At 50.5% G+C, this 21,371-nt stretch overlaps 1 protein-coding gene across 2 annotated transcripts in view; it reads left to right on the top strand.

Moving 5' to 3' along the window:
• The window catches only part of CUX2 (cut like homeobox 2), a 261,759-nt gene that overhangs the window by 14,070 nt on the left and 226,318 nt on the right, over nucleotides 1-21,371 (top strand). The window contains exon 1 of one of the 2 annotated variants that reach the window (XM_077159855.1): nucleotides 20,880-21,365. The exons of the other annotated variant lie outside the window; for it this stretch is intronic. The gene's annotated coding sequence lies outside the window, so the exon portion shown is untranslated. Of the gene's footprint in view, nucleotides 1-20,879; nucleotides 21,366-21,371 lie in introns of those variants that run through there. 2 annotated transcript variants of the gene reach the window in all.

A 21,371-nucleotide genomic window follows, 5' to 3' on the forward strand; every position in this document is an offset into this window, starting at 1 on the left:
ACATCCATTCATCCATCCATCACATACCCATCCATCCAAGCACGCATCTATCCACATATCTACCTCTACATCCATCCACATATCCATACACCCTACAAGAATCCGTCCTTCCCTCATACATTCATACACCATTTATTCCATCACTACTTAACGCTAAGCCTTTCACTTGACACCAGGAATGCAAAGATGGAGAGGGAGCCATCTCTGTTACTAAGGGCTTACAGACTGATGGGAGAAGCAACTATATAGGAATAACCTCAACCAAAGCAGCATGATAAGCACAGTAATCAAAAAGACTGTACCCTGGGCCATGGGAGCTCATGGGCCTGTAAGATTGACAGAGGGCTGCTGGAGAGGGCTCTAAACTTCAGTGATTTTCACCTCTAGGTTAGGCAGGGGCTGGAAAAGTCTCCGAGACAAGCCTGTCTCTGAGGAGACCCTGCAGGAATCATAGTCACCAGACCATTGACAGGCCCCAAAAGGACTCACCTCTGGCTGTAGCAGATGGGATCCCAACAAGGTTCTTGAGACATTTATGGGCAAGGGGTCTGTGACTGAAGAGGAGCAAGGGCTGATCTCCAGGCCTGCCATGGGGCCAGGGGCTCCCTGTTGCATGGTTCAGTGCGAAATGACAGCGTCTGACCTTTGCCTGGTACTGGGAACCTGTCAGAGGGTGGATTCCCCTATTGAGTTCCTGTTCCACAGAAGGGAAACTGGGGCACAGGATATGTGAAGGAGGCTGGAGAGAAACCCTCCACCCCACCTTCTTTCCCCCTGCACAGCCAGATTTCTAGAACACAGTCTCCATTTCTGTATCTCTCACCCACACTCACACCTATTCCCCAGTGGCCAGCCCTTGGCCCTCTGGACACTCCACCTTCTCTTGATTTTCCTCCTCTGACAGTCGCATCTCTGTCCCTTTTTCAGGCCTGGCTTCCCCCTCTGGCCTCTGAGCACTTTGGTCCCTCCAAAGCTCTCTCTCCTCGCTCTGCTTCCACCCGCTCTGAGATCCCATCTGTTCCCATGACTCCAGGGCTCACCCCGCTGAGTCTCCACCTCCAGGCTCCAGGCCTCGCTCTTCAGCCACTGTCTTCACATTTCTTCAGTGTCTGTCTCAAAGGCGTCTGCAGCTCAAGGTATCCCAAACCGACTCTCCTCCCAGCCTGGCCCCGTCTCTGGATGGCTCTGTCATCCGCCCTGATCTAGAGGACGGAAACTCAGAAGCCACTGGCCTGCCTCTCTCTCCCGTGCCCCTCCTCTCGTACCCATCCCAGGGTCTTACCTCCCAGTAGCTCCCACATTAGCCCTCTGTCTCTGCCACGACCCCCTGGCCCGAGCTGCCACCCCTCTTCCTGGACTGTGTCTCCCTCTTGCCTGTCTGCTTTGCCTCTGGCCTCCCGCACTCTGTCTGACCTGGAGATTATGAAAAGTCTGTTAAGAACCATTTCCAGTGGTTCCCCATTGACCCTGGGGTGAAAGCTACCGTGACCTTCCAGGCCAAGCACAGCCCCTGCCCTCTGTTCTTGATCTCGATCTGGTTTGTGCTCCCTGTGCCCTTTGTGCTCCAGCTGCCTCCTCCACCTCACACCACAGTCTTCTCATACTTCCTCATCAGCTCCTCTTGGACCTTGACCTTGGGAGCTCGCTCAGCCACCTGCCCCACCTCATAGGACCCCGTGGCTCCGGGGACCATGTCCCTGCAGTCCTCCCCACAGCAGGGGTGGTGAACGCTCCTGTGTGGCCATTGCTCAGTCCCCGCAAGAGGACACAGCATGTCCCGGGAACTGGCAGAGTGCTGAGCACACAGTAGGCCCACAAAAAACACCAGCCAGCTGAACAGAGGGATGGGGTGCGAGGATACTGTGACTGTATTTGTCTGTGCATGCATCTGCGCATGTGGGTCTTTGTGTGATTATGTGTGTCTGTGTGTGCATCTTTCAGTCTGTGCATGTGTCTCTGCCCCTCTGTGTGCACTTTAGTGTGCATGTGTGCGTGTGTCCTTGTGAGCACATCTTTGATGTGTGTCTACGTAGAGACTTCTGTGGATGTCCCTGGGTGTGTGCCCGTGTGTATGTCAGTGCGTGTACCCGTACCCTAAGGTGTGTGTCTGTGTACCCGTTTGTGTGTTAGTGCTCCCAGGCAGCTGCTTCTTTCAGCGTCTCCTTGCCGTGCAGTTGTATTTTGACTACTTAGGGTAGTATTTAATGATTTCCCCAAAGTTAGGTGCAGCCCTGAGTACTGATCTCCCTGCTGCTGAGGCTACCCGGGGTCATGTGGGGCCAGCTGGCCTCAGAATTGGCTGCCACACTAATTCTGCCCCCGTCCTGACTCAGTTTCTTAGCGGGGAGGAGCCCAGGTTGGTAGCTGGGTGCCGGGCAGAGTGGGGCTCCAGCCACACAGGCCGATGCCGCCTCTCACCAGCTGCGGGGTATTGCTGGGGGACTCCACCCCCCCGCCCTTTGCCTCAGTTTCCCCATCTGTGAAATGGGGATAGCAGTAATAGTCACTCTGTAGGGGTATAGTGTGGAGGAAATGGGGTAATCCAAGAAAAGAGCCCAGCTCTTTCATGAATGTTATTTTGTTGCCTGCTCCAGGCTCACTTGCCCTTACCTCTTGCCTCAGCAATGGGGGAGAGGGTTTCAGGCTGTGGCCTGGAGGCAAATCACAAAGAAGCTCTCTTCCTTCCAGGGGGCCCTTTCCAAATGGCTCCTCTCGGGAAGGCTGTGCACTTGCTCCGCTGAAGGCAGTATGATAACCTGCAGGTGCCCAGAGAAGTTCAGAGGTTTCCCAAGGACACATAGCATTTCCCCAGCTGCAATTTAGCCCCGAGAGTTTCTGGCTTGTAGAAATTTGACAGAGGCTTCCCATAGTCTGTCTTGCTCCTCCTACCCCTACTTCTACCTTACTCTCCAACTGCCGTAGTTATTCATGCTTCCCAACCTTGCATTTGCTGTTCCTTCTGCCTGGAACACTGTTCCCCTTGTTCTTTGCTTGTCCCAGCCCTTCTTCCCTGACCCTGCCCTAGGTTGGGTGTCGTTTTGGTTTCCTTGACTGCTCACGCAAATACCATGAAATGGGTCAGGGTTAGACGATGGGAAGTTATTTGCTCACAGAAAGGAAGTCCATATCAAGATGTCATTGAGGTGATGCGTTCTTCCCAGCATGGCTGCTGGTGAGCCTTGGTCCTTAGCTTGTCACAAGGCCGGGCACGTGGCAGCATCTCTTGGACTCTCCCTTCTCGCCCAGGTTCTGTTGATGTTCAGCTTCTTGCTTCCTGTGGCTCCTCTCTCTGTGTGTCTGAATTTCATTCTCTTTATAAAGGGCTCCCAGTGATAGGATTAAGACCCATACTGAGCAAGGTGGGTCACATCTTAATGGAAGTTGCCTCATCAAAAGGTCCTACTTACGATGGGTTCACACCCACAAGAATGGGTTAGGTTTAAGAACGTGTTTTTCTGTCTACAGCTCCAAACCACCACACAGGCCTTCTGTCTCCTGCTTGGGTTTCCCTGGACTGATCTGCTTTCCACACTACCAGGTGATTTCTTGGTTCCTTTTTGGTCTCTCTTTGAGAATGGGGAGCTCATTACTCTCTGTCACAGCTACAGGAGCTGATGCGGCAATTGGTGATTTCTGTATAACTCACAGGCTGGGTCAGAGGTCAGGTACCTGCTGCCCACAGGCCAGAGTCCACCACAAATCTGTTTTGCTTTGATCCACCGTGTTGTCCTGAATTTTTTAATGACTTGCCAATATTTAAAAACTGGGAGCGTTCACATTTTAAAAGGGCAGATTTCCTGGTTTCTGTTCACTGGAAAAGTTGGCTTCTCTGGGCCTGCATTTCATGCAGGACAGCAGTCAGCCATGCCCTGTAAGGGGCCAAGGCTTGCTGGTCTGCCCCCTCAAGTGTACACACACACACACACACACATACACACACACACACAACCAGGCCCAATTCTTCCATATTTGCTCCCCGTGTGGCCCTCTGGGCAGTGAGTCTGCAACCTTGCTCCAGGGATCAGCTGTGCTGACCTTGTGCTGGCATGGTGACTCTGTCTTCACTGGCCTCTGTGTGACCATTCCAGAAAATGGGTAGAATTTACATGACCATCCAGGAATGAGAAGAACATGAAAAATTTATTTTTCCTTTAATTTTTATTTAATTTATTTTTAGTTGAATGCTTATCAAGGGTGACCGTGTGCCAGGAACAACTCTGGGTGCTTTCTAAATATTATCTTTTAAATATTTTAATTCTCATAAGACCTTATGGGGTTGATAGACACTTAATATCCTCCGTTTTGCAGAAGAAGCAGCCGAAGCTGGTTAAGTGACTTGTCCAAGGTCACACAGCAGAGCCAAGCAGCCTGGTTCCAGTGCCTGTGTTTATAAGGTCTCCTGTCTCGAGTGATTTCAGTGATACCCCAAACAGAGACTATGTGTTGTTGGGAAGGGGTCAGTGTATGTCCAGGTTTGTCCTGTAAAGGTCTTTTGTGACCTTTTGGCTTCTTGTTGGTGTTTCACTCACACTGGACAGGGCTGTCTGGTGGGAGTGGAATCCTAGTTCTGGATTCCCAGGAGAGGGCCCAGACGAGCTGTGGGACATCAGGGTCTCAAGGGTGAAGGCTGGAGCTCAGCATGGCAGGATGCACCGGGAGGAACCAGCCCCTTTCCTGCTTCTCACGTCCTGGGGTAGCTGGAGCCCGGCAGCCCGGCAGCCTCTCTGAGCCAGGCCCGTCTCTCGGAGGGCAGATCCTCCTCAGCTTCCGAGCAAGGGGGTTGGTCCCACGGCCTGTGGCCTACTTTGTGAAATTCATCTCCGGAAAAGAAAAGAGAAAAATGATTCTCCCTGCAGAACGGAGTATATTGGCATCTCGTGGCGGGTGAAGCTGGTGGAGCCTTCTGTGTCCCTGGAGGTGGAGGAAGGGAAATCCGGCCCCAGCTGCTGATTTCCACCTGGTGGACAAGGTGGGGGGACCCCTCGAAGGCCACCCCCAGTGCTCCCAGCCTCTCCAGCTGTCCCATCGAGGCACGTTTCCCTGGGCCCAGTCCGGGGTGGCTGCTTTTGTGGTTCGGGGGCCAGAGTACAGTTTGTTTCTGGGAGGTCTCCCCGAGTCCCCTTACGTACCTTGCTAATGAGAATCAAAGCACTTTGCTGGGCGTGGGGCAGGCCTGGCGGAGCCTGGCTTTGCAGGTAAGCGGCCGAGGGGCTTGGCCAGGCCATCAGCCTCCTGGGGGGCTCATGTGGCCTCAGGGGTCCCTGTGTTCTTTCCCCTTCCCAGCTGGCCTGTGTGGTTTGCTGTGTCCTTCCCGCTCGTGGGGAACTCGGGGCTGTTGAGTTCCGACCCCAGGGGTGTCAGACCGAGGCTGGTTTGGGCCTTTTTGGAGGCGCGCTGGGCTCTGGTGGTGGGGGTCGGTCAGGCTGTGCCTCACGCGATGCCCCGGGAGGAAGAGACATGGTGGCTGCAAGGGCAGCTTTTTAACGTGGCTCCCTTTTGCCTTCCTCTCATGCTGACAGGCAGATGTGCATGAATGTGTCTGCGTGAGTGCGAAGCTGTCTGTCCTCTGTCGCTGCGTAACAAACCGTCCCCAGATGTGGGGGCGCCGAGCAGCAGTTTTCGTCCGCCCTGGTTTCTGGGGTTCTGGAACTGGCTGCGCCCATCTGTCCTGTGCCGTGACGTCCGGGCTGCCGCCGGCGCTGTCGGACCCCGGGCCAGAGCTGCTGTGGGCGGGGCCCGGCTGTGAGCTCCGACGGCTGCGGGGGGTGGGGTGGGGGGGCGTGAGGGTGGGGGCGGGCGGGCCGTGTCTCTGCGCAGGCGCCTTGGGCTGCCTGATAGCGGGCGGCCGAGCGGCCCCCAGGGAGCAGAGCCGAGGGGCCCGGTCTGCCCTCAGAAGTTTCCGGGCCCCGCTTGCTTCTGCTCTGCGGGTCGAGGCCATTGCAGGGCCTGCTAGCGTTCGCAGAGAGGAGCCGCGGAGCCCCGCTCGACCGGACGGCTGCCAGGCCCCGCGAGGACGGGCGCGTGCGAGCCCAGCGGACGTGGTGCCACCTCCGGGAGGAGCAGTCGGCTGCGGTATGGGCGGCAGGGGCGGTTCAGAGGTGAGGGTGACAGTGGGTGTGAGGGGAGTGGGCGTGACAGGAAGTAGAGTAAGGGGCGTAGGTGTGACAGGCTGTCAGGAAAGTGAGAGTGACCGGAAGTAATGCATGGAGTGTGACAGGAAATTGTGCATGGAAAGTGAGTGTAACAAGAAATAGTGCGATGACAGTGACAGGAAATTGTGTGAGGAAAGTTAGTGTGTCAGGGAATTGTGTGGAGTGAGTGTGACTGGAAGTAGTGCAAGGGGGTAGGTGTGACCAGAAGTAGTGCGAGGAGAGTGTGACAGGAAATTATGTGAGGTGAATGTGTCAGAAAATTGTATGTGTAGAGTGAGTGTGACCGGAAGTAGTGCAAGGGGGTGGGTATGACCAGAAGTAGTGCAAAGAGAGTGTGGTAGGAAATTATGTGGAGAGTGAGTGTGTCAGGAAATTGTGTGGAGAGTGAGCATGACTGGAAGTAGTACAAGGAGAGTGGGTGTGACCAGAAGTGGTGCAAGGAGAGTGTGGCAGGAAATTAAGTGAAGAGAGTAAGTGTGACAAGAAATTGTGTGCAGACAGTGTGACCGGAAATAGTGCGAAGGAGTGAGTGTGACAGGAAGTAGTACAAGGGGAGTGGGTGTGACAGGAAATTAAGTGAAGAGAGTATGACAGGAAATTGTGTGCAGTGAGTGTGACTGGAGGTAGTGCAAGGGAGTGAATGTGACAGAGGCCATGCAAGGGAGGCGGAGTGACAGAAGTGACCCAGTGGGGCACATGGTGCTGGGCTGAAGGTGGTGGTGCCCAGGGTGCTGGCAGCACTGTGTCTCCTCACTGCCCCCGCTGCCCCCTCGCAGGCCTCAGAGTAACCTGGAGGATGCCAACAAGGGTCCCAGCCTCAGATGGGCCCCACCCACCCCCTGCCCCGGCCTCTCCGTGCTCCCTCTCCTCCGCCGTCCTCCCCAGGCAGCTCCCATGCTCCCCTCCTCCACCATTCTCCCCTGGTGGCCCCCGTGCTCCGTCTTCTCTGCTATCCTCCCCTGGCCTCCCCATGCTCCCTCTCCTCTGCCTCCCTCCCCCTGCAGCCTGTTGCTCCCTCTCCTTCGCCGTCCTCCCCCGGCCTTCCCGTGCTCCCTTTCCTCTGTCATCCTCCTCTGGCGGCCCCCAGACTCCGTCACCTCCGCCATCCTCCCCAGGCCTCTCCGTGCTCCTTCTCCTCTGCGGTCTTCCCCTCTGCCAGAAGGAGTGGCTCCCACCTCAGCCGCGGAAAAGCACTCCAGCTACCTCACTTTCCTTCAAATAAAAGCAGCTAATTAACATTATTCTTTAATTATTGCCTTTATCAACAAGGGGTCTGATTTGTACCAGCAGGATAGTTGCTTTCCCTTAAACTACCCAAGTGAATGCTTCAGTTCCTGGTGCTTTTGAAATGAATTTGATGTCATCTGCCCAGAGTCACTTAATGGGGACGCCTGGGTAATGAGTGAACGCGCTAACTCCGTTAGCAGCCCTAGAAGCATGTAATTTGGCCCCTCAGGCAACAGCACTTTTGAAATCTCTGGATAGTTTTGAACTCTCTGTTCTTAATTAAATATGCAATTTTTCACGGTAACCAGGTTAATTCTTTTGTGTTGTGTTGTAATACTGTTAGGAATTTTCATAGTTCTTATTAAACATTATTCAGGCATTGTGAATTCCATAATTAAAAAAAATGAAAAGAACAAAGCTTGATTCACTCCTTTCTTTTCCCTGGCTAATTTATCAAATGAATTTTGCAAATTTTTCTTTCTGTCCCCAGACAGTGTGGCAAGTGTTTTAAAGGGGAAGGATTTAATTGCCCTGTAGGGATTGGCTGGTTATGAAGGATTTGGCTGTTTGATTAGTAAACCCAGTTGGGAATGGTCTAATGTTCCGTGATCTTAAAAATTGTCGGATTGTACCCTCTCCAAGGAAGCTTCTCTTTTCGTTATGTACAGCATCACCTCTCGCAAGTGTGATTATTAGGTAGTGAGGAAGGGGAGAGGAAAGATCTGACTTTAAATTGGGGATCTTGGGAGAATTTTTTCCCCCTGTTTCCCTGGTTGGGAGGAAGGGAGATGACGAAGAGAGAGAGAGAGAGAGGGAGAGAGAGAGAGAGAGAGAGAGAACAGTTCTCGAATCTCAGATGCGAGAGAGAAGATGGAGAGCGGCTGAGAGCACCACATCCCCCAAACATCCTTGATGAGGCCAGGCCCCCCGTTGAGGGGTGCTAGGCTGAGAGAGCCAGACCTTCCCCGGGAAGGCGGTAAGACCAGTGACTGATTCCTGGACCTTTTTGCTCCCAGGGAGGGCCCCGTTTGTGCCTCAGTTTTCCCCATCTGCAAAATGGGCCAGATTATTTCCAACCTCTTCTCCTTTTCCTGGGTCCCCCAGGCTTAGCGTTCTGGATCCTGGGGGTGGAGAGGTGGAAGGTAAGGTGCAGGAGAGGGGCAGTGGCAGAACATGCATTGCCTTGAGTTTTCTAGGGCAAAGCTCCTTGGCTGTTGGAGGAAGGAAGGCAGACTCGGAAGGGATGTTATCAAAGAGGGAATGCTTGGGGGCCTCTGGCTGACTGTGGATGGGCCAAGAAGAGGCCTTTGTACCAGCCGGTGAGCTTTGCCAGGCAGCCTTTCCTGCCCCCACCCAGACTTGGTGTCTTCAGCCCTGAGCCCTGGGAAATTCCCCATCTTGAGGTCACCCCCAAGCTGGTCTGAAGGTTGGAGGCTGGGGCTCTGAGCTGGGGGTAAATAGGCTAAAAGACATGGCCGGTACTTCAGAAAGCCCAAGAAGCAGGCTACCAGTGGAAATAGGCCCATCTTCCAGGTTTTCAAGATAAACCAAAGACCTGGGTTTTATGAACATTCTTTCAATATGTAAATGTACGGAAGAAATTTAACATAAATACTGGGCACGCAAATCAAACTATTCATAAATGCCACATTCATGAATGCCTCTTGGGTCTCCACTTCTGTCCCAGTGCTGAGGGGACCTCTAAAATGGGGGAAAGAATCATCTCAAGAGTAATTCTTTAGCAAGCGCTTTTGCAGTGTCAGGCACTGTGCTGATCCCCTGACATACATGAACTCAGTTCATCCTCACCCCAAGTTTGGGAGGCAGATGGAGTCTTATACCCATTTCTCAGATGGGCAGCACTGAGGGTCAAAGAGGTGATGCCTGGAATGAGAACACAAGACCTTAAATCCAAACTCACGTGGTCTTGCTGCAGGCCATGGGACTCTGCACAAGGTGCCCCTGGGAAACCATGGCAGGGAGGTGGCGATGAATTATGTTAGGTCACATTGCAATGCACTTGCTTAATTCTGAGGTTAAAACCTAAGAGTTGCTAACTCTGAACTCCTCTTTGAGTGATCTTTGCAAAAAGACTAAATTAGGTCACCATGCCCTCTCCTATACTTAAAAATTTTCAATGGCTCCCTATTGCTCATGGGATGAAGTCCAAACTTTTATATTCTTGGCTCATATAGGCCCATTGTGATCACCTGCCCCTCGACTCTTATCTGCCGCCACCTTCTCATGCCTAGTAGCTCTCCTTGCCCCCAGTTCCCCTGACTGAAACTACTACTCAGTCTACAAATACCTTATCCTCTCTTACCTCTAGACCTTCGCATACGCTGCTCCCTCTGCCTGGAGCTCTTTCTATTCCCACCACTTAACAAATTCTCTCATCCTTCACATCTCTAATCTGAAAGGCTTTTCCTGAGTCTCCTGGCTCAGTGGGGTGGGGGTGGCCTCCCCCTATAATTACACCCATCACAGTTTATTGGGTTACTTACCTACCTGTCTTTTTAATTTTAAGACCCATGAGGGCAGCACTTTTGTCTATCCCTTTTGGTTGCAAGCACAGAGCTCGGCATTTACTAGTTGCTCAATAAATTGCTGCTGATGGCATTGCGCTTCTATTCCCAGGAGGTTTAGGGAACAGGATTCATACCCCTAAAACTGCTGGACTCCAGCAGGCAGCAGATCCTGTGTGGTTTGAAGATATTGAGAGGAGTGAATTCTACTCCCCCCAGCCTAGCAGGCATTACTGATGTCCAAGAAGACAAGACAAGGCCACTTCTCCAAAGGCAAGGGAGAGAGTTAGGCCCCCTTGGCTACTCTCAGAAACCTTTCTCCCTGTTATCAGCTTAACCCTTGGATGGCCAGGTGCCAGTGACAGCGATGAAGGGAATGACACATTTATGTCCCCCGCCCCCCCCCCGCAAGAAGGGGGTGAGTGCTTCAGAGAGGAAGCAGGTGGTGACACCTGCCATTCCTGGCCTCAGGGACAGCCTTGGGAGGCGTCCAGCTGGGCCCCGGGTGGAGGCTGGTCTCTGAGGGGCGAGGCTGTCTGCTGGAGCAGCTGCAGGCCCCAAGTCCCCTCAGTCATACGCATGCAGGGAAGGATGAAAGGCAGCACAGTGGCTTCCTTTTTCTTACTTCTTCATCCTGTCTATTTTTACTCCTGTTTGGGTTGTAGGGGGACAAAGAGGAGCTGAGGACAGCATTTCAGGATGCAGGCTGGGGGTGGCCCGGGCTACAGACAGATGATCAGAGAGTCCCACAACTGCAAGGCGAAGAAAGGAATTAAACAATTAATTGTGTATTATGAAAGTCATGCAGCCACTTTATAGGAGGGTTTTGAAAATCGAGAAGGTGGGGAGGTGGAGAAGGAAAGGATGCCCCAAGCACAATCCCTGTTAGCATTTCAGCATGTTTCCTTCCAGCCTCTCTCGCTGACTTGCCTTCCTGAGTACACAAGGATTCTGCATCATGGTTTATTTCACTTAACATCCGCTTTAGCCTCTGCCATGTCATTTCACCATCTTTAGAGCAAGCCTTTACCAACGTAATAGTCCATGAAGTGAACGGATCACTCTCCACTCAGGCAGGCCCTGTCCCTGGGAGCTGCAGGCTTTTTGTTTTGTTTTGTTTTTTGCTTTTAAAATGCCACCATGCTGCAAAACTTGTGTCGTTGGCTTTATGTATTAGGCCTTACTCCCCCAGGGTGCTTGCCCTTCTGTGCGGGATGGAGGGCCCCGTGGCCAGGAAACATTGAGCATCAGACAGACCTGAATTCAAATCCTGCCCCTAACAAAGACACTTCACGAGTGTGGCCCAGCTCTCTGCCTCTGTGTTCTCATCTGCAAAATGGCCGCTTTGCAACTTGTCCTCGGGGAATGTGAATTCACCCGAAGCATTTAATCAGGCCTAATGCTTAGAGTAAGAGTGCTTTACATGAACTGCACCAGGCCTTGCCCCTCGGTGTGTATATGTGTGTGTGTGTGGTGGGGGGGGCTCATTTAATCCTTGTTGGATGCATGTGGATGTTATATGGAGGCTTTGCTGTCTGAACTGGTGTGCACATTTCGATTAGGAATTCCAGAGTGGAAACACAGATGAGCATGCATGCACAAATGCACACACATATGCACACACGTACCAATACAGGCACACACATGTGCACTCATCTAAACCAAGGGGAGGACATGAAGCCATCCTCGGTTGAGCATTTTACTGTGATTAAATATTTATCTGGTGCTCATAACGTGAATATGGCACTTGGCAGTAGATAAAACATTACTGTGTTAAAAAAAAAAAAACATCCTGAAAAGCTGCTGGACCCAACTCAGCAAGGAGGGAAGAGGGTTTGGGTGAGGACATCCATTCATTCAGTCAATCAGTCATCCATTTGATAACTGTTTATCTAGCACCTACTGTGTACCATGTCCTGGGACTACATGCAGAATATGCACTGGTAGTGAAATGGACAGATAGACATACTCTCTGCTCTTCACCGCTGTTGGTCTCCATGGTGTTTAGAAGTAATATCCCTTAACAGACCGAAATTGATAAAATATTCACACATTTAAAATTGGAAACCCTGCTAAGGGCTGTGGGGTAAATGAGCTTGGGCCCATGAGATTGTAAAGGAGACCAGATTTAGTCTAGAAGTCAAGGACAGAGGGGGTGGGGCTGTCCAGGCAGAGGATGGGAGCAGCGCATACAAAGGTCCTGGGGCAGGAGGGCACACCTCTGGCTCCAGGAAGTGAAAGTTGGCTGGTGTGGCTGGAGCGTGGGTTGAGGGACAGAGAGGCAGAGATGGGGCTGGAGAGGGTGAGCAGGGCCAGTTCTCCTGGAGCTTGTGGGTTCTTTATCGTGAGCAGAGGGGAATGGTGTCTGGGGAGTTTAGGAGGAAGGGAGAAGAGGAAGATGGATAGGGCTTTTTGACCGGGGACCTGAAGCTTGATGGATGGCCAGAAATGGTCTGCTTCCATGACCGTCCCCTGGCCTGAGGCTGTGTGCCCTATGCTCTGGGCATCCAGGGAATTGACCCCTCAACAGGATGGAGGAGACTAAGGTGAGAACTGGAATTAAAGCAACTGACTCCGGGCAGATGGGAAAGGGGGTGGAGTGGGCCCTCTCCGCGTTTAAGTGTCTGCTTCCTTTCTGCCATTTATCATTTACCTAGGGGCTTGTGAAAAAGAGAACGCTCCAGAAAAACAAATCCAGCATCGCTCCAGGGCGTAGCCTGCGGGAACAAATACTTTTTTTTCCTCCAATATCTGTGTGTGTGAGTGCCTAAAATGCAATGCTGAGAAAGTTCGGGCCCCGCCAGCGTAGTAAGCTCTGGGGCTTTTGGGGACTGCCAGGGATGGGGGCTTCTACTTCCCCCCCTGGCACAAACCCGGCACAGGCTGGCACAGTGGGGGCCACCGCCCCCCCCCCAATGGTGGCTTTCTGTCTCTTGTTTGCCTGAGTTCTAGTAACTCAACCGTGGCCCGCTTTGGGGACTGAAAGTTCTCAGGCAGGCTGCTTTCTGTAATGGTGGAATTCCCAAACCTGAGGCAGGGAGAGGGCCCAGGGGATCGGTGGCCGCCCCTGCATGATGCTATTCTCTCTCCGTGCCGCATACATTCTTATTAGCATTGTAATTGCTCCAAAATACTGATCATTATCGTGCTCCGAGTTGCAGACCGGCGCAGTGGGGTCTGATAGTTCCATATGAGCCATTCCGGGCTGTTGAGTATACATTGCCCATTGTGAAAAATTGGGCAAATGTGTGTTTACACTGAGGATGAGTGTGGCACCTGCCGAGCAGGGAGTTGGTGTCTGGGCTGGTGCCCAGTTGAGGTGGAGGGGCAGCGATGGGAGAGGCTCACAATCGGAGAAGTGTCCAGTGGAGTCTGGGCTGGCTTTGGCAGTTTTCTTCCGGACACAGAGGTTGGGGTTAGGAACAGGGGCTTTGCCCCAAAATCAGGGTAGAAGGACACTCCTGTTTCATGTGCTATGGATGTGGCTCAGTGGTGGGCAGGAAAGATATCCAGGACCTCCAGCTTTTATAAACAAGTGATGATGGGATTCAGAACAGGAGGGTGATTACCAGGGAGAACAGGAGGCCGCGTGGCAGGTGGTTCAGTGTGCAGATGAGTGGATTTGTCTGTGGGGCCCCTGTTCTGCCCCCAGTAACTGTGGGGCCTCAGGCAAGTTATTTAATGCAGCCGCAGCCTTGGTTTTCTCATCTGTAAAATGGGGATGAAAAATGTACTTACTTCCTGTGGTGTGGTGAGATTTGAACAAGCACATGCTTGTAAAGTTCCAGTGGTGCCTGGCTCTGTGTACAAAAAACAGTAGTAAAACAATTCTGCTGTGGGGTGGAGAGAAGGTTTGTATTTGGAACTGGTTATCTCAGGACTCTATGACTTTGAAGATCTAATGAGAACTATGGAGTCTCTCTTCAGAAACATGATAGAGACATGCAGCATTTAGCATATAGTTTCAGGGGATTGTTGGATCCCCGAAATCTAGCCATGGAGCCTGAGTTACATGGTGTTCTGGTTTGCTAGCTGCCAGAATGCAATATACCAGAAATGGTATGGCTTTTAAAAGGGGAAATTTATTAAGTTCCAAGTTCATAGTTCTGAGTTCATGAAAATGTCCCAATTAAAGCAAGTCTTTAAAAATGTCCAGATTAAGACACCAGCAAGAGATTACCTTCATTCAAGAAAGGCTAATGAAGTTCAGGGTTTCTCTCTCAAATGGAAAGGCACATGGCGGGCATGGTGATATCTTCTAGCTTTCTCCCCAGGTTTCTTGTTTCATGAAGCCCTCCCAGGGATGTTTTCCTTCTTCATCTCCAAAGGTCTCTGGGTACATAGGCTCTTGAGGTTCTCATGGCTCTTTGGTGGCTCTAAAGCTTTTTCCAAAATGCTTCCTCTTCTAAAGGATTCCAGTAAACTAATCAGGACCCACCTGGAATGAGTGGGGTCATATCTCCCTCGAATCAAAGATTATACCCACAGTTAGGTAAATCACAGCTCTGTGGAGATAATATAATCAAGTTTCCAGCCGCTAGTGCTGAATAGGGATTATAAGAAATGGTTGCCTCCACAAGATTGGATTAGGATTAAGCCATGGCTTTTTAAGGGGACATAAATCGTTTCAAACCAGCACACACGACTACGTGGAGGCCCTATCTCTGGGGTGGAAATGAAGCATAGGCTTTGGAATCTCCTTGAAGGATTTCAACCCAAGGCCTAAATTGCATTTTCACTCTGTCTTATATTTGCTACATAAAGTTGGGCAAGTGAAGACCTATCTTTGAATCCTGCTCATACCTTCTGCTGAGTTCCTCATGTGGAAAGGATCAGATTTGTAAATCACTTGGCCCAATGCCTGGCACACAGTAGGTTCTTAGAAAACATCAACACTGTCGCCACCATCGTCATCATCATTCCCTTTGATTGAAAACCTAAGAGATGATGAGTGTATATTCCATCATCTGAAATTCATGGCACTGATCCTGCTAGTTTTTGTCTCTGTTGATTTTTACACAGTAGACTAACTCCCCATGTGCTTTGTAATTTTCAATTAAGAGCTCATCTATAGGCTGTATCTCTGGGAGCTTTGTGTAGCTTGAGCATAAGTTGGCAAACATTTTCCGTAAAGGGCTAGCTAAATATTTTTAGTTTTGCAGGCCAGTTTCCAATGCATCCGCTCAACTCTGCCATTGTTGTGCAAAAGTGGACATAACCAATACCTAAACACATGGGTATGGCCAGATGTGGTTAAGATTTAGCTCATGGGTCATTATTTGCTCACTCCTGCTCAGGAGAGATTTTTATATTTACTTCTGCCTAATGTCCAAGGGTATTACCAGATGAGAATGGCTTGTCATGTTAATTTCTTAGCAGAGAGCAGTAATTTTCAACGTGTGGCCCCTGGACTAGCAGCTTTAGCATCACCTGGGAACTTGTCAGACATGCAAATTCTTGAGCCCCAACTGGGATCTATTGAATCAGGAATTCCAGAGATGAGACTCAGCAACCTGTGTTTTAACAATCACCTGGAGGCAGGTGATTCTGATGCACACTCAAGTTGATAATTGTGGCTTGGAGGTACCTGGACTCCAAAGATAGTATAAAATTGAGCTCCAGACCCACGTGTGCTGCTTTGAAACTGTTATGTACCCCAGAAAAGCCATGCTCTTTTAATCCAGTCTTGTGGGTGCAGACTTGCTGTGGGTAGGACAGTTTGATTAGATTATTTCCATGAAAATGTGAGCCCACCTGTTCAAGGTGGGTCTTATTTAGTTGACTGGGGACCTTAAAAGAGCTCACAGCTGACACAGATGTTTGGAGATGCTTGGGGACAGTCAGATGCTCAGAGAGGAGGCTACTGGAACCAGGAGCTGAAAACAAAATGGGAAGCAAAGGGCCAGCAGACATCACCATGTGCCTTTCCACGTGACAGAGAAACCCCAGATGCAATTGACCCTGTTGGTGCGTTGATTTGGACATTTTCATGGCCTTAGGATTGTAACTTGTAACTTAATAAATCCCGTTTGTAAAAGCCAATCCATTTCTAGTATAGTGCATTCTGGCAGCGTCAGCAAACCTAAATACCATGTGCGGGCAGACCTGTGGTTATAAATTCTAGAGGAGGCTACTTTTTGGTTTTCCAATCTAGAGTCAAGGCTGAAACAGATCAAATCTTCTTCCTGTGTTAGTGGATAGAAGTGTCTGACCCACTCTTTCACTGAGGGTGAAGACCTCTTTATTGCCAAGATTGACAACTGCTCTACCCCCTCACTGCCCAGGGCTCTGAAGCCTTAGTCCACATACTTGCCAATCTCATTTTGCATTTCTCCTTCAGTTTTGGCCCTTGGGAGTTTTTCTTACTTTCATACTGAACTGACCTATATATTTAAAAGGATGTTGGTATATTTTATCCAATATTTCTGGGTATTTTGTAGTGGGAGCATTTTCAGGTTATCTTATCTACCATATTACTAGACAGACAGGACTTCTCCATTTTGTGAAAGATTGAGTTTCTTCTTTCGAATTGTTTAAACTGTCTGGCAGTCTCCTTCTTTGGTAACTTGACATCTGTCACTTATGCTGGCATCAGAGCCCACTTTGTCACGAAGGGACAAGGGACCAGAGACCAAACATCCCCTGGGGGTCTGTCCACCTCACCTTTGCCTGGGGCTTGCGCAAATTCAGCCAGTGTTTGCTGAGCACCTATTGACACCAGAAGGACAGCCTGCGGGGAGAGGCTGCGTCACAATATGGAGAGACACAGTACCTGGTCCAACACATCCTGAGACCACCTTCTCTGTCTTTTACAGTTTGATTAGGGAGCCCATATGGGTTTTTTTGGTTCAGCTGGTTCAGGTTAAATTTCTACCACATATGACCAGACCCATCCCCTGGGATTTGTCATATCTCCCTGCCAGAGAGCTCTTGGCTACTCTATCCTGCACAACCAAATTTCTCCAAAGGTGAACCACACACACGTCACTCCCGCCTCCCGGCCTGGGTTGACCCACCAGGTAGTGCAGCCTGTGCTCTGTTGTTTGGAGAACATCATGTTGAGGACAAGAGGGAAACCACCCTCTGTGCCAGGACACAGCCTGGGCAGAGCTCCACTGCCCATGGGATTTCAAGCATCCTCTTTCCTTGAGGACGTTTGGAGAAGATGTGGGACGTGACTTGGCCTGTAAGCCCCCCTGAGAACTAAGGTCCCACGCAAAGAGCCTCGGTGCATGTGAACTCTCCCCCTCCCTTCCCCTCCTGCGGGTCCCTAGCAGAGTTGCCTGCCTGCACCCTCGTTCCCCGTCCGCCTCTAACCCAGCAGGGGCGGCTCACTGGGCAAGGGATGTTGCCTCCTTTTAGAAAGTGGCCAGCAGATCTCTCATGGTCCCCTGTGTCTTCTCGAGTTGCCGCACCTGATGACGTTCAGCACAATTCTTTCCCTTTGTCTTTGATCTCAAAAAAAAAAAATCATCTCGAAAAAGATTGTCTTGTGTGCACTTTACCCGAACGCTGCTTTTTCTAATTTTGCCAGAGTTGCTCATTTTCCCTCCTTCCTTTTATTTCTTTCTTGGATTTGCTCTGGGGTTGGCTTTCTCGAACCAAAATAACTCTCACAATAGTGGGGAAAAGTGCTTCCTGCGGGTGAATGACATCTGTAAGAAAAAAATAAAAACCGGCAAAACCAGCCTTTGAAGACACTTGTCAGCTAGTGCCGTGGAGAAGTGTGGCGTGTCGACCGTGACTGTGGAGATGCCTGCAGCCGCAAGCCTTTTTCCAGAAAGCCACCAGCCCAAACTCGGGGCTCTCCAGGGACCCAGGTGTGGCATTCATCCTCTGAAGAGTTTAAAGGCAGTGCTGGTTTGAGCAGCTGGTATTTTCTTTTCTGTCCCAGCAGGGCCCTGCAACAGTAGTTTTGTACCTCACTGCTCTGTCTTCCCTTCTTTGCTGACTTGCCTGCTTTCTTGGGGGGCTGGTGGCCCCAGGCAGACCCCCAAGAGGAGATTGGGGCAGGGGGGTGGACCTGGCAATGCCCATGGCCCTCCTTTGGGAGGCCGGAGTCTCGTGAGTAAGAGTGAGACTCTGGAGTCAGACTCAGACTTGTTTCAAATCCCACCTCAGCCATCATCTCTAAGCCAATCTAGTCCCATCTCTGAGCCTCAGTCTTCCCATGTGTGAAATGGAGTTGTTGAGTTTAGTAAAGTCAGTACAGGTAAAGTAGTTTTTCTTGCAGTGCTTGGCACACAGTAAGTGCTCAATAAGTGCTCACATTTCCCCTGGCTGCTTCTCCCTCCCAACCCAGGCATCAGCCATACTGAGCTTAGTGTAGCTTTGGGAGACAGCATTACTTCCCCCCTTTATGCTCGTCCCTCTGCCCATGGTAGCTTTCCACACTTGGTCCATCTGGTGGACTCCTAGACATCCGTCAGAACCCAGTTTGGGCATCACCTCTCTTTAAGTCTCCCCTTTCGGTCATCCTTCTGCCCAAGGATGACCACGCCCTGCCTTATTTACATAGTGGTATTTTGTTCACATTTCTGTATTTGTGTTTCTGTTCAGAACAAATGCACTTACTAGCCCCTCCCCACTCCCATACAGCTTTGTTTCCTCTGCTTTTATAATCCTTTGTCCAACTCTCAAACATAGTTGTGTACTGGTTCCAATATCCAGTTCAGGGAATGGCAAACACCCGTGAGCACAAAGCCAGGCAGTTAACATTAAGGGGTAGATTCATCTTGGAGTGAAACAGGAGGGTTGGGGGCAGTGCTGGGCAGCTGAGGAGACCAGGCCCTGCCTGCAGGGAAATCAAACTGATTAAAACATGGGGCTGGGTGGTTGAAATATCCGGCTGCTGGCTGGCTGTGAAACCTTTGAACTGGTTTAATTTACAGCCTTTCCCACCTCCTGCAAAGACTGTGGGCTCCTTGAGGGTAGGGACACTCTCTTGCCCCCACCCCCAGCGCCCAGTGCTAGAGCCAACACATTACAGGGCTTAGCACATGTTTGATGAATGAATAAATGCATTCGCTGTCAGCATCCTCATTCCTTAAAAAAGCTCAGTATGGCAATTGTAGAAAGCACAGATAAGCAAAAAAGAAGAAAAATATCTCCTGCTCCCGGGATAGATCTTTATCCCAGTTTGTTTACACTCTGTGCCAGAGTATAACAAACACAGAAGAGAGCCCAGATAGAAGTGTCCAACTTGATGAATTGTCACAAACTGAACACACCCGAGGAGCCATCACCAGATCAAGAAAGAGGACAGTCCTGCCTCACAGAGCCCCCTCATCCCCCACCCAGCCACTGTCAACCCCTGAGCGCGACCACTAGCCCGATTCCCACAGCACGATACTTTTTCCTGTTTTTGAGCTCTATGTCAATGAAATCACACAGGAGGCCTCTTTGTGTCTGGCTTTTTTTGTCAATGCTGTGTTCACAAGATTTATCCAAGTTTCTGTGTGTAGCTGCAGTTCATTCATTCTCCTTGTTGTCTCTTATCCTGTTGTGTGTGCATCCCACAATGTATTCGCCCATTCTCCTGTTGATGGACATTTGGGTGGTTTCCAGTTTGTAACTCTTAGAGACAGTGCTGCTGAGAATATTGCTTTGTGAGAATCTTGATGCCCAGGTGCACACGTTTTTCTTGGGTCTATTAATATTTTGGGGCGAGACAATTCTTTGTTGACAATTCTTTGTTGTGGGGGGCTGTTGCGTGCATTGCAGGATGTTTAGCAGCATTCCTGGCCTCTGCCCACTGGATGCTGGTAGCACTTGCCTTTCACTCGCAACAACCAAAAATGCCTGCAGACATTGCCCAGTGTGCCCTGGAAGGGAGAGGGTGGTTTGAGAACCACTGCTGTACATCGAGGATGGAATTGCTGGGTTAAATTGGGAGGCATATGTTTATGTTTAGTAGATGTGGCCAAACAATTTTCCAAAGTGGTTGGACTACTTCACACTTCTGCCAGTTGTGTGCAACCTTCTAATTACTTTCAATGCCTTCTATTATAGAGATGTGGAATCGTGTTGTAAATGCTATTCCACTTAACACTGGAATACGTGTCCTGTTCTTCCTCATCTTTTATATCATTTACCTTTTGCTTAGTGAACAATCAAGTAATGGTTTGCACTTAACTCTGGAATCTGATTTAGTTCAATACCCAGCTCTGCTACTTTCTAGCTCTGTGACTTTGGCCAAGTGACTTCACTGCTTTCTGCCTCAATTTCCTCTGCAAAACAGGGCAGTCATGGTGCCCGCCTCTGTTATTTGGAGGATCACATGAGTGAGCATACGTGAGGATGTAGAACAGGGCCTGCTGTGCTGCCTGCTAGGACTCATTTTAGTGGCTGTGTGCTATTTCCACACGTGGCTGCACTGTGGTTTATGGTAGTGATCCTTTGGGGTGGGATGACAAATGGTTTTCAGTGTGGGCTGCCAAATTTTGAAGAAAAAAAGCTGTAAGAGTTTCAGTTAAATTTGAAATCCGGGTAACCCAAAATAATTTTTAGTATAAGTTTGTCCCATGCCCTATTTGGGACATACTTATACTAAAATATGCCCTATTTGGGACATACTTATACTGAATATGCCCTATTTGGGACATACTTATAGTAAAATATGCCCTATTTGGGACATACTTATATATATATATGTGTGTGTGTGTGTGTGTGTGTATACACACACACACACACACACACACATACATAAAATCGGTTGTTTATCGGAATTCAAATTAAACTGGGTGTCTTGTGTTTTATCTGGCACTCCTTTAATTCCAATTCTTCCGGGCAACTCAGTGACAAGTATCCTGAAGCTGAATCTTTGCACACAAACTGTGTTTCCCATGCTTGGTTACTGATCTGGATCAGTGAGTGGGGAGATTGTTAAAGTACAGATTCCCTGGCCCCACCCCAGACTTCTTAAATCCTGGGGGCTGGTTGAGGGTCTGAGTTTTTAACAACCCCCACCCACCCACCCCTTGGGCCACCACCCGTCTTTGTGATGTGCTCAGTGGAAGATGGGGGTAGGATAAACTCCCATCCTGGCTGCTCCTGGACCAACCTTCCCAGGGCCTTCAGCCTGGGCAGGGGGCCACCTTGGGCCGCCCCTCGGCTCAGCTCAAAGCCTGTGCAAGCTTTACAGGAACCGGTGGCTGAACTTTGGCAGCGAGAGGGGAAGGTGGAGGTGTGGGCACTGAGAGCCAGTAGCATTGATTTCTGTCTGGAGTTCTTGGAAGGCCTGTCATGAGGAAAACAGGCAGCGGGTAAACAGCAGACAGCGGCCTCAGCAGCAGGAGGACCTGGGAGCCCTTCCTGGTTGAGGTGCCCCCCGGTTCAGGCCACGCCTCCGGAGAGGTGGTAGTTGTGGGGTAGGGGTAGGATATGGTCCCCCTTGGGCCCAGGCCTGGGGCTTCCTGAGACCTGACCATCTAGCTTGCTTGAACCCTGCGGGCACAGGCAGGTAAGA

This window comes from Tamandua tetradactyla, chromosome 5 (assembly GCF_023851605.1).
Source record: "Tamandua tetradactyla isolate mTamTet1 chromosome 5, mTamTet1.pri, whole genome shotgun sequence".
Classification (NCBI taxonomy): domain Eukaryota; kingdom Metazoa; phylum Chordata; class Mammalia; order Pilosa; family Myrmecophagidae; genus Tamandua; species Tamandua tetradactyla.